Genomic DNA, 12,500 nt, shown 5'->3' on the forward strand with positions numbered 1-12,500 from the left:
CTGTGAGATGTGATGATCCAGTCTCTCTCTCTCTCTTTGTGAGCTGTGGAGATCCAGTCTCTCTCTTTCTCTCTACCTCTCTCTCTCTCTTTGAGCTGTGGGGATCCACTCTCTCTCTCTCTCTCTCTCCCTCTCTCTCTCTGTGAGCTGTGGGTATCCAGTCTCTCTCTCTCTCTTTGTGAGCTGTGGAGATCCAGTCTCTCTCTCTCTCTCACGCTCTCTCTCTGTGAGCTGTGGGGATCCAGTCTCTCCCTCTCTCTCACTCTCACTCTCTGTGAGCTGTAGGAATCCAGTCTCCCTCGCTCTCTCTCTCTCTCTCGCTCTCTCTCTGTGCTGTGGGGATCCAGTCTCTCTCACTCTCTGTGAGATGTGGTGGTCCAGTCTCTCTCTCACTCTCTCTCTCTCTTTCTCTCCCTCTCTGTGAGCTGTGGGATTCCACTCTCACTCTCTCTCTCTCTCATACTCTGTGAGCTGTGGGGATCCAGTCTCTCTCTCTGTGTGAGTTGTTGGGGATCCAGTCTCTCTCTCTCTCTCTCACTCTCTCTCTCTCTTTCTATCTCTCTCTCTGTGAGCTGTGGGGATACAGTCTCTCTCTCTCTCTCTCTCTCTCTGTGAGATGTGGTGATCCAGTCTCTCTCTCTCTCTCTCTCACTCTCACACACACACACACACTGTGTGCTCTCGGGATCCAGTCTCTCTCACTCTCTCCCTCTCTGTGAGATGTGGTGATCCAGTCTCTCTCACTCTCTCTGTGAGCTGTGGGGATTCAGTCTCTCTCTCTCTGTGAGCTGTGAGGACACAGTCTCTCTCTCTCTCTCTCTGTGAGCTGTGGGGATCCATTCTCTCTCACTCTCTCTCTCTGTGAGCTGTGGGATTCCACTCTCTCTCTCTCTCTCTGTGAGCTGTGGTGATCCATTCTCTCTCTCACTCTCTCTCTCTCTCTGTGAGCTGTGGGGATCCATTCTCTCTCACTCTCTCTCTCTCTCTGTGAGCTGTGGGATTCCACTCTCTCTCACTCTCTCTCTCTCTCACTCTCTCTCTGCGGGATGTTGTGCTCCAGTCTCTCTCTCTCTCTCTCTCTCTCTGTGAGCTATGGGGATCCATTCTCTCTCTCTCTGTGAGCTGTGGGATTCCGGTCTCTCTCTCACTCTCTCTTTCTGTGAGATGTGGGGATCCAGTCTTTCTCACTCTCTCTCTGTGTGAGCTATGGGGATCCATTCTCTCTCTCTCTCTCTCTCTCACTCACTCTGTGAGCTGTGGGGATCCATTCTCGCTCTGAGCTGTGGGGACTCAGTCTCTCTCTCTCTCTCTGTGACCTGTGGGGATCCAGTCTCTCTCTCTCTCTCTCGTTCTCTGTGAGATGTGATGATCCAGTCTCTCTCTCTCTTTGTGAGCTGTGGAGATCCAGTCTCTCTCTCTCTCTCTCTCTCTCTGTGAGCTGTGGGATTCCACTCTCTCTCACTCTCTCTCTCTCACTCTCTCTCTCTGCGGGATGTGGTGCTCCAGTCTCTCTCTCTCTCTCTCTCACTGTGAGCTGTGGGATTCCACTCTCTCTCACTCTCTCTCTCTCACTCTCTCTCTCTGCGGGATGTGGTGCTCCAGTCTCTCTCTCTCTCTCTCTCTCTCTCTCTGTGTGAGCTGTGGGATTCCAGTCTCTCTCTCTCTCTGTGAGCTATGGGGATCCATTCTCTCTCTCTCTCTGTGAGCTGTGGGATTCCAGTATCTCTCTCTCTCTCTCTCTCTCTCTGTGAGCTATGGGGATCCATTCTCTCTCTCTCTCTCACTCTCTCTGTGAGCTGTGGGGATCCATTCTCTCTGTGAGCTGTGGGGACTCAGTCTCTCTCTCTCTCTGTGAGATGTGGTAATCCAGTCTCTCTATCACTCTCTCTCTCTCTTTCTCTCCCTCTCTGTGAGCTGTGGGATTCCACTCTCACTCTCTCTCTCTCTCATACTCTGTGAGCTGTAGGGATCCAGTCTCTCTCTCTCTGTGAGTTGTTGGGGAACCAGTCTCTCTCTCTCTCTCACTCTCTCTCTCTTTCTATCTCTCTCTCTGTGAGCTGTGGGGATACAGTCTCTCTCACTCTCTCTCTCTCTCTCTGTGAGATGTGGTGATCCAGTCTCGCTCTCTCTCTCTCTCTCTCTCTCTGACACACACACACACTGTGTGCTCTCCGGATCCAGTCTCTCTCACTCTCTCCCTCTCTGTGAGATGTGGGGATTCAGTCTCTCTCTCTCTCTCACTCTCTCTCTCTTTCTATCTCTCTCTCTGTGAGCTGTGGGGATACAGTCTCTCTCTCTCTCTCTCTCTCTCACTGTGAGATGTGGTGATCCAGTCTCTCTCTCTCTCTCTCTCTGACACACACACACACTGTGTGCTCCCCGGATCCAGTCTCTCTCTCTCTCTCTCGCTCTGTGAGATGTGATGATCCAGTCTGTCTCTCTCTGTCTATCTCTCTCTGTGAGCTGTGGGGATCCAGTCTCTCTCACTCTCTCACTCTCTGTGAGATGTGGTGATCCAGTCTCTCTCTTTCTCTCCGTCTCTGTGAGCTGTGGGGATCCAGTCTCTCTCTCTCTCTCTGTGAGCTGTAGGGATCCATTCTCTCTCCCTCTCTCTCTGTGAGCTGTGGGGATCCAGTCTCTCTCTCTCTCTCTCTCTCTCTGTGAGCTGTGGGGATCCAGTCTCTCTCTCTCTCTCTCTCTCTGTGAGCTGTGGGGATCCAGTCTCTCTCTCTCTCTCTCTCTCTCTCTCTCTCTCTCTCTCTCTCTCTGTGAGATGTGATGATCCAGTCTCTCTCTCTCTTTGTGAGCTGTGGAGATCCAGTCTCTCTCTTTCTCTCTACCTCTCTCTCTCTCTTTGAGCTGTGGGGATCCAGTCTCTCTCTCTCTCTCTCTCTCCCTCTCTCTCTCTGTGAGCTGTGGGTATCCAGTCTCTCTCTCTCTCTTTGTGAGCTGTGGAGATCCAGTCTCTCTCTCTCTCTCACGCTCTCTCTCTGTGAGCTGTGGGGATCCAGTCTCTCCCTCTCTCTCACTCTCACTCTCTGTGAGCTGTAGGAATCCAGTCTCCCTCGCTCTCTCTCTCTCTGTCGCTCTCTCTCTGTGCTGTGGGGATCCAGTCTCTCTCACTCTCTGTGAGATGTGGTGATCCAGTCTCTCTCTCACTCTCTCTCTCTCTTTCTCTCCCTCTCTGTGAGCTGTGGGATTCCACTCTCACTCTCTCTCTCTCTCATACTCTGTGAGCTGTGGGGATCCAGTCTCTCTCTCTGTGCGAGTTGTTGGGGATCCAGTCTCTCTCTCTCTCACTCTCTCTCTTTCTATCTCTCTCTCTGTGAGCTGTGGGGATACAGTCTCTCTCTCTCTCTCTCTGTGAGATGTGGTGATCCAGTCTCTCTCTCTCTCTCTCTCTCACTCTCACACACACACACACACTGTGTGCTCTCGGGATCCAGTCTCTCTCACTCTCTCCCTCTCTGTGAGATGTGGTGATCCAGTCTCTCTCACTCTCTCTGTGAGCTGTGGGAATTCAGTCTCTCTCTCTCTCTGTGAGCTGTGAGGACACAGTCTCTCTCTCTCTTTCTCTCTCTCTCTCTCTCTGTGAGCTGTGGGGATCCATTCTCTCTCACTCTCTCTCTCTGTGAGCTGTGGGATTCCACTCTCTCTCTCTCTCTCTGTGAGCTGTGGGGATCCATTCTCTCTCTCTCTCTCTCTCTCTCTCTGTGAGCTGTGGGGATCCATTCTCTCTCTCTCATTCTCTCTCTCTCTCTGTGAGCTGTGGGATTCCACTCTCTCTCACTCTCTCTCTCTCTCACTCTCTCTCTGCGGGATGTGGTGCTCCAGTCTCTCTCTCTCTCTCTCTCTCTCTCTCTGTGAGGTATGGGGATCCATTCTCTCTCTCTCTGTGAGCTGTGGGATTCCAGTCTCTCTCTCACTCTCTCTCTCTGTGAGATGTGGGGATCCAGTCTCTCTCTCTCTCTCTCACTCTCTCTCTGTGAGCTGTAGGAATCCAGTCTCTCTCGCTCTCTCTCTCTCACTCTCTCTGTGCTGTGGGGATCCAGTCTCTCTCACTCTCTGTGAGATGTGGTGATCCAGTCTCTCTATCACTCTCTCTCTCTCTTTCTCTCCCTCTCTGTGAGCTGTGGGATTCCACTCTCACTCTCTCTCTCTCTCATACTCTGTGAGCTGTAGGGATCCAGTCTCTCTCTCTCTGTGAGTTGTTGGGGAACCAGTCTCTCTCTCTCTCTCACTCTCTCTCTCTTTCTATCTCTCTCTCTGTGAGCTGTGGGGATACAGTCTCTCTCACTCTCTCTCTGTGAGATGTGGTGATCCAGTCTCGCTCTCTCTCTCTCTCTCTCTCTGACACACACACACACTGTGTGCTCTCCGGATCCAGTCTCTCTCACTCTCTCCCTCTCTGTGAGATGTGGTGATCCAGTCTCTCTCACTCTCTCTGTGAGCTGTGGGGATTCAGTCTCTCTCTCTCTCTCACTCTCTCTCTCTTTCTATCTCTCTCTCTGTGAGCTGTGGGGATACAGTCTCTCTCTCACTCTCTCTCTCTCTCTCTGTGAGATGTGGTGATCCAGTCTCTCTCTCTCTCTCTCTCTGACACACACACACACACTGTGTGCTCTCCGGATCCAGTCTCTCTCTCTCTCTCGTTCTCTGTGAGATGTGATGATCCAGTCTCTCTCTCTCTCTCTCTGTCTATCTCTCTCTCTGTGAGCTGTGGGGATCCAGTCTCTCTCACTCTCTCACTCTCTGTGAGATGTGGTGATCCAGTCTCTCTCTTTCTCTCCGTCTCTGTGAGCTGTGGGGATCCAGTCTCTCTCTCCCTCTCTCTGTGAGCTGTAGGGATCCATTCTCTCTCCCTCTCTCTCTCTGTGAGCCGTGGGGATCCAGTCTCTCTCTCTCTCTCTCTCTGTGAGCTGTGGGGATCCAGTCTCTCTCTCTCTCTCTCTCTCTCTCTCTCTCTGTGAGATGTGATGATCCAGTCTCTCTCTCTCTTTGTGAGCTGTGGAGATCCAGTCTCTCTCTTTCTCTCTACCTCTCTCTCTCTCTTTGAGCTGTGGGGATCCAGTCTCTCCCTCTCTCTCTCTCTCTCTCTGTGAGCTGTGGGTATCCAGTCTCTCTCTCTTTGTGAGCTGTGGAGATCCAGTCTCTCTCTCTCTCTCACTCTCTCTCTCTGTGAGCTGTGGGGATCCAGTCTCTCTCTCTCTCTCACTCTCTCTCACTCTCTCTCTGTGAGCTGTAGGAATCCAGTCTCCCTCGCTCTCTCTCTCTCGCTCTCTCTCTGTGCTGTGGGGATCCAGTCTCTCTCACTCTCTGTGAGATGTGGTGATCCAGTCTCTCTCTCACTCTCTCTCTCTCTTTCTCTTCCTCTCTCTGAGCTGTGAGGATACAGTCTCTCTCTCTCTTTCTCTCTCTCTGTGAGCTGTGGGGATCCATTCTCTCTCACTCTCTCTCTCTGTGAGCTGTGGGATTCCACTCTCCCTCTCTCTCTCTGTGAGCTGTGGGGATCCATTCTCTCTCTCTCTCTCTCTCTCTGTGAGCTGTGGGGATCCATTCTCTCTCACTCTCTCTCTCTCTCTGTGAGCTGTGGGATTCCACTCTTTCACACTCTCTCTCTCTCTCACTCTCTCTCTGCGGGATGTGGTGCTCCAGTCTCTCTCTCTCGCTCTCTCTCTCTCTGTGAGCTATGGGGATCCATTCTCTCTCTCTCTCTGTGAGCTGTGGGATTCCAGTCTCTCTCTCACTCTCTCTCTCTCTGTGAGATGTGGGGATCCAGTCTCTCTCTCTCTGTGAGCTATGGGGATCCATTCTCTCTCTCTCTCTCACTCACTCTGTGAGCTGTGGGGATCCATTCTCACTCTGAGCTGTGGGGACTCAGTCTCTCTCTCTCTCTGTGAGCTGTGGGGATCCAGTCTCTCTCTCTCTCTCTCTGTGAGCTGTGGGGATCCAGTCTCTCTCTCTGTCTCTCGTTCTCTGTGAGATGTGATGATCCAGTCTCTCTCTCTCTTTTTGTGAGCTGTGGAGATCCAGTCTCTCTCTCTCTCTCTCTCTGTGAGCTGTGGGGATCCATTCTCTCTCTCTCTCTCTCTCTCTCTCTCTCTCTCTCTCACTGTGAGCTGTGGGATTCCACTCTCTCTCACTCTCTCTCTCTCACTCTCTCTCTCTGCGGGATGTGGTGCTCCAGTCTCTCTCTCTCTCTCTCTCTCTGTGAGCTGTGGGGATACAGTCTCTCTCTCTCTCTCTCTCTCTGTGAGATGTGGTGATCCAGTCTCTCTCTCTCTCTCTCTCTCTGACACACACACACACTGTGTGCTCTCCGGATCCAGTCTCTCTCACTCTCTCCCTCTCTGTGAGATGTGGTGATCCAGTCTCTCTCACTCTCTCTGTGAGCTGTGGGGATTCAGTCTCTCTCTCTCTCTCTGTGAGCTGTGGGGATCCAGTCTCTCTCTCTCTCTCACTCTCTGTGAGATGTGGCAATCCATTCTCTCTCTCTCTCTCTCTCTCTCTCTGTGAGCTGTGGGGATTCATTCTCTCTCACTCTCTCTCTCTCTCTGTGAGCTGTGGGATTCCACTCTCTCTCTCTCTCTCTCTCTATCTCTGTGAGCTGTGGGGTTCCATTCTCTCACTCTCTCTCTCTCTCTGCGGGATGTGGTGGTCCAGTCTCTCTCTCTCTCTCTCTCTCTCTGTGAGCTATGGGGATCCATTCTCTGTCTCTCTCTGTGAGCTGTGGGATTTCAGTCTCTCTCTCACTCTCTCTCTCTGTGAGATGTGATGATCCAGTCTCTCTCTCTCTTTGTGAGCTGTGGAGATCCAGTCTCTCTCTCTCTCTCTCTCTCTCTGTGAGCTGTGGGATTCCACTCTCTCTCACTCTCTCTCTCTCACTCTCTCTCTCTGCGGGATGTGGTGCTCCAGTCTCTCTCTCTCTCTCTCTCACTGTGAGCTGTGGGATTCCACTCTCTCTCACTCTCTCTCTCTCACTCTCTCTCTCTGCGGGATGTGGTGCTCCAGTCTCTCTCTCTCTCTCTCTCTCTCTCTCTGTGTGAGCTGTGGGATTCCAGTCTCTCTCTCTCTCTGTGAGCTATGGGGATCCATTCTCTCTCTCTCTCTGTGAGCTGTGGGATTCCAGTATCTCTCTCTCTCTCTCTCTCTCTCTCTCTGTGAGCTATGGGGATCCATTCTCTCTCTCTCTCTCACTCTCTCTGTGAGCTGTGGGGATCCATTCTCTCTGTGAGCTGTGGGGACTCAGTCTCTCTCTCTCTCTGTGAGCTGTGGTAATCCAGTCTCTCTATCACTCTCTCTCTCTCTTTCTCTCCCTCTCTGTGAGCTGTGGGATTCCACTCTCACTCTCTCTCTCTCTCATACTCTGTGAGCTGTAGGGATCCAGTCTCTCTCTCTCTGTGAGTTGTTGGGGAACCAGTCTCTCTCTCTCTCTCACTCTCTCTCTCTTTCTATCTCTCTCTCTGTGAGCTGTGGGGATACAGTCTCTCTCACTCTCTCTCTCTCTCTCTGTGAGATGTGGTGATCCAGTCTCGCTCTCTCTCTCTCTCTCTCTCTCTGACACACACACACACTGTGTGCTCTCCGGATCCAGTCTCTCTCACTCTCTCCCTCTCTGTGAGATGTGGGGATTCAGTCTCTCTCTCTCTCTCACTCTCTCTCTCTTTCTATCTCTCTCTCTGTGAGCTGTGGGGATACAGTCTCTCTCTCTCTCTCTCTCTCTCACTGTGAGATGTGGTGATCCAGTCTCTCTCTCTCTCTCTCTCTGACACACACACACACTGTGTGCTCCCCGGATCCAGTCTCTCTCTCTCTCTCTCGCTCTGTGAGATGTGATGATCCAGTCTGTCTCTCTCTGTCTATCTCTCTCTGTGAGCTGTGGGGATCCAGTCTCTCTCACTCTCTCACTCTCTGTGAGATGTGGTGATCCAGTCTCTCTCTTTCTCTCCGTCTCTGTGAGCTGTGGGGATCCAGTCTCTCTCTCTCTCTCTGTGAGCTGTAGGGATCCATTCTCTCTCCCTCTCTCTCTGTGAGCTGTGGGGATCCAGTCTCTCTCTCTCTCTCTCTCTCTCTGTGAGCTGTGGGGATCCAGTCTCTCTCTCTCTCTCTCTCTCTGTGAGCTGTGGGGATCCAGTCTCTCTCTCTCTCTCTCTCTCTCTCTCTCTCTCTCTCTCTCTCTCTCTGTGAGATGTGATGATCCAGTCTCTCTCTCTCTTTGTGAGCTGTGGAGATCCAGTCTCTCTCTTTCTCTCTACCTCTCTCTCTCTCTTTGAGCTGTGGGGATCCAGTCTCTCTCTCTCTCTCTCTCTCCCTCTCTCTCTCTGTGAGCTGTGGGTATCCAGTCTCTCTCTCTCTCTTTGTGAGCTGTGGAGATCCAGTCTCTCTCTCTCTCTCACGCTCTCTCTCTGTGAGCTGTGGGGATCCAGTCTCTCCCTCTCTCTCACTCTCACTCTCTGTGAGCTGTAGGAATCCAGTCTCCCTCGCTCTCTCTCTCTCTGTCGCTCTCTCTCTGTGCTGTGGGGATCCAGTCTCTCTCACTCTCTGTGAGATGTGGTGATCCAGTCTCTCTCTCACTCTCTCTCTCTCTTTCTCTCCCTCTCTGTGAGCTGTGGGATTCCACTCTCACTCTCTCTCTCTCTCATACTCTGTGAGCTGTGGGGATCCAGTCTCTCTCTCTGTGCGAGTTGTTGGGGATCCAGTCTCTCTCTCTCTCACTCTCTCTCTTTCTATCTCTCTCTCTGTGAGCTGTGGGGATACAGTCTCTCTCTCTCTCTCTCTGTGAGATGTGGTGATCCAGTCTCTCTCTCTCTCTCTCTCTCACTCTCACACACACACACACACTGTGTGCTCTCGGGATCCAGTCTCTCTCACTCTCTCCCTCTCTGTGAGATGTGGTGATCCAGTCTCTCTCACTCTCTCTGTGAGCTGTGGGAATTCAGTCTCTCTCTCTCTCTGTGAGCTGTGAGGACACAGTCTCTCTCTCTCTTTCTCTCTCTCTCTCTCTCTGTGAGCTGTGGGGATCCATTCTCTCTCACTCTCTCTCTCTGTGAGCTGTGGGATTCCACTCTCTCTCTCTCTCTCTGTGAGCTGTGGGGATCCATTCTCTCTCTCTCTCTCTCTCTCTCTCTGTGAGCTGTGGGGATCCATTCTCTCTCTCTCATTCTCTCTCTCTCTCTGTGAGCTGTGGGATTCCACTCTCTCTCACTCTCTCTCTCTCTCACTCTCTCTCTGCGGGATGTGGTGCTCCAGTCTCTCTCTCTCTCTCTCTCTCTCTCTCTGTGAGGTATGGGGATCCATTCTCTCTCTCTCTGTGAGCTGTGGGATTCCAGTCTCTCTCTCACTCTCTCTCTCTGTGAGATGTGGGGATCCAGTCTCTCTCTCTCTCTCTCACTCTCTCTCTGTGAGCTGTAGGAATCCAGTCTCTCTCGCTCTCTCTCTCTCACTCTCTCTGTGCTGTGGGGATCCAGTCTCTCTCACTCTCTGTGAGATGTGGTGATCCAGTCTCTCTATCACTCTCTCTCTCTCTTTCTCTCCCTCTCTGTGAGCTGTGGGATTCCACTCTCACTCTCTCTCTCTCTCATACTCTGTGAGCTGTAGGGATCCAGTCTCTCTCTCTCTGTGAGTTGTTGGGGAACCAGTCTCTCTCTCTCTCTCACTCTCTCTCTCTTTCTATCTCTCTCTCTGTGAGCTGTGGGGATACAGTCTCTCTCACTCTCTCTCTGTGAGATGTGGTGATCCAGTCTCGCTCTCTCTCTCTCTCTCTCTCTGACACACACACACACTGTGTGCTCTCCGGATCCAGTCTCTCTCACTCTCTCCCTCTCTGTGAGATGTGGTGATCCAGTCTCTCTCACTCTCTCTGTGAGCTGTGGGGATTCAGTCTCTCTCTCTCTCTCACTCTCTCTCTCTTTCTATCTCTCTCTCTGTGAGCTGTGGGGATACAGTCTCTCTCTCTCTCTCTCTCTCTCTCTCTGTGAGATGTGGTGATCCAGTCTCTCTCTCTCTCTCTCTCTGACACACACACACACACTGTGTGCTCTCCGGATCCAGTCTCTCTCTCTCTCTCGTTCTCTGTGAGATGTGATGATCCAGTCTCTCTCTCTCTCTCTCTGTCTATCTCTCTCTCTGTGAGCTGTGGGGATCCAGTCTCTCTCACTCTCTCACTCTCTGTGAGATGTGGTGATCCAGTCTCTCTCTTTCTCTCCGTCTCTGTGAGCTGTGGGGATCCAGTCTCTCTCTCCCTCTCTCTGTGAGCTGTAGGGATCCATTCTCTCTCCCTCTCTCTCTCTGTGAGCCGTGGGGATCCAGTCTCTCTCTCTCTCTCTCTCTGTGAGCTGTGGGGATCCAGTCTCTCTCTCTCTCTCTCTCTCTCTCTCTCTCTGTGAGATGTGATGATCCAGTCTCTCTCTCTCTTTGTGAGCTGTGGAGATCCAGTCTCTCTCTTTCTCTCTACCTCTCTCTCTCTCTTTGAGCTGTGGGGATCCAGTCTCTCCCTCTCTCTCTCTCTCTCTCTGTGAGCTGTGGGTATCCAGTCTCTCTCTCTTTGTGAGCTGTGGAGATCCAGTCTCTCTCTCTCTCTCACTCTCTCTCTCTGTGAGCTGTGGGGATCCAGTCTCTCTCTCTCTCTCACTCTCTCTCACTCTCTCTCTGTGAGCTGTAGGAATCCAGTCTCCCTCGCTCTCTCTCTCTCGCTCTCTCTCTGTGCTGTGGGGATCCAGTCTCTCTCACTCTCTGTGAGATGTGGTGATCCAGTCTCTCTCTCACTCTCTCTCTCTCTTTCTCTTCCTCTCTCTGAGCTGTGAGGATACAGTCTCTCTCTCTCTTTCTCTCTCTCTGTGAGCTGTGGGGATCCATTCTCTCTCACTCTCTCTCTCTGTGAGCTGTGGGATTCCACTCTCCCTCTCTCTCTCTGTGAGCTGTGGGGATCCATTCTCTCTCTCTCTCTCTCTCTCTGTGAGCTGTGGGGATCCATTCTCTCTCACTCTCTCTCTCTCTCTGTGAGCTGTGGGATTCCACTCTTTCACACTCTCTCTCTCTCTCACTCTCTCTCTGCGGGATGTGGTGCTCCAGTCTCTCTCTCTCGCTCTCTCTCTCTCTGTGAGCTATGGGGATCCATTCTCTCTCTCTCTCTGTGAGCTGTGGGATTCCAGTCTCTCTCTCACTCTCTCTCTCTCTGTGAGATGTGGGGATCCAGTCTCTCTCTCTCTGTGAGCTATGGGGATCCATTCTCTCTCTCTCTCTCACTCACTCTGTGAGCTGTGGGGATCCATTCTCACTCTGAGCTGTGGGGACTCAGTCTCTCTCTCTCTCTGTGAGCTGTGGGGATCCAGTCTCTCTCTCTCTCTCTCTGTGAGCTGTGGGGATCCAGTCTCTCTCTCTGTCTCTCGTTCTCTGTGAGATGTGATGATCCAGTCTCTCTCTCTCTTTTTGTGAGCTGTGGAGATCCAGTCTCTCTCTCTCTCTCTCTCTGTGAGCTGTGGGGATCCATTCTCTCTCTCTCTCTTTCTCTCTCTCTCTCTCTCACTGTGAGCTGTGGGATTCCACTCTCTCTCACTCTCTCTCTCTCACTCTCTCTCTCTGCGGGATGTGGTGCTCCAGTCTCTCTCTCTCTCTCTCTCTCTGTGAGCTGTGGGGATACAGTCTCTCTCTCTCTCTCTCTCTCTGTGAGATGTGGTGATCCAGTCTCTCTCTCTCTCTCTCTCTCTGACACACACACACACTGTGTGCTCTCCGGATCCAGTCTCTCTCACTCTCTCCCTCTCTGTGAGATGTGGTGATCCAGTCTCTCTCACTCTCTCTGTGAGCTGTGGGGATTCAGTCTCTCTCTCTCTCTCTGTGAGCTGTGGGGATCCAGTCTCTCTCTCTCTCTCACTCTCTGTGAGATGTGGCAATCCATTCTCTCTCTCTCTCTCTCTCTCTCTCTGTGAGCTGTGGGGATTCATTCTCTCTCACTCTCTCTCTCTCTCTGTGAGCTGTGGGATTCCACTCTCTCTCTCTCTCTCTCTCTATCTCTGTGAGCTGTGGGGTTCCATTCTCTCACTCTCTCTCTCTCTCTCTGCGGGATGTGGTGGTCCAGTCTCTCTCTCTCTCTCTCTCTCTCTCTCTCTGTGAGCTATGGGGATCCATTCTCTGTCTCTCTCTGTGAGCTGTGGGATTTCAGTCTCTCTCTCACTCTCTCTCTCTGTGAGATGTGGTGATCCAGTCTCTCTCTCTCTTTCTCCCTGTGTGAGCTATGGGAATCCATTCTCTCTCTCTCCCACTCTCTCTGTGAGCTGTGGGGATCCATTCTCTCTGTGAGCTGTGGGGACTCAGTCTCTCTCTCTCTCTCTGAGCTGTGGGGATCCAGTCTCGCTCTCTCTCTCTGTGAGATGTTGGGGTCCAGTCTCTCTCTCTCTCTCTGTCCCTTTCTCTCTCTCTGTGAGCTGTGGGGATCCAGTCCCTCTCACTCTCTCTCGTTCTCTGTGAGATGTTGGGGTCCAGTCTCTCTCTCTCTCTGTCTC

The sequence above is a fragment of the Chiloscyllium plagiosum genome, unplaced genomic scaffold, assembly GCF_037043375.1.
Source record: "Chiloscyllium plagiosum isolate Xiang-an unplaced genomic scaffold, Cpla_swu_hap1 HiC_scaffold_21, whole genome shotgun sequence".
Taxonomy (NCBI): domain Eukaryota; kingdom Metazoa; phylum Chordata; class Chondrichthyes; order Orectolobiformes; family Hemiscylliidae; genus Chiloscyllium; species Chiloscyllium plagiosum.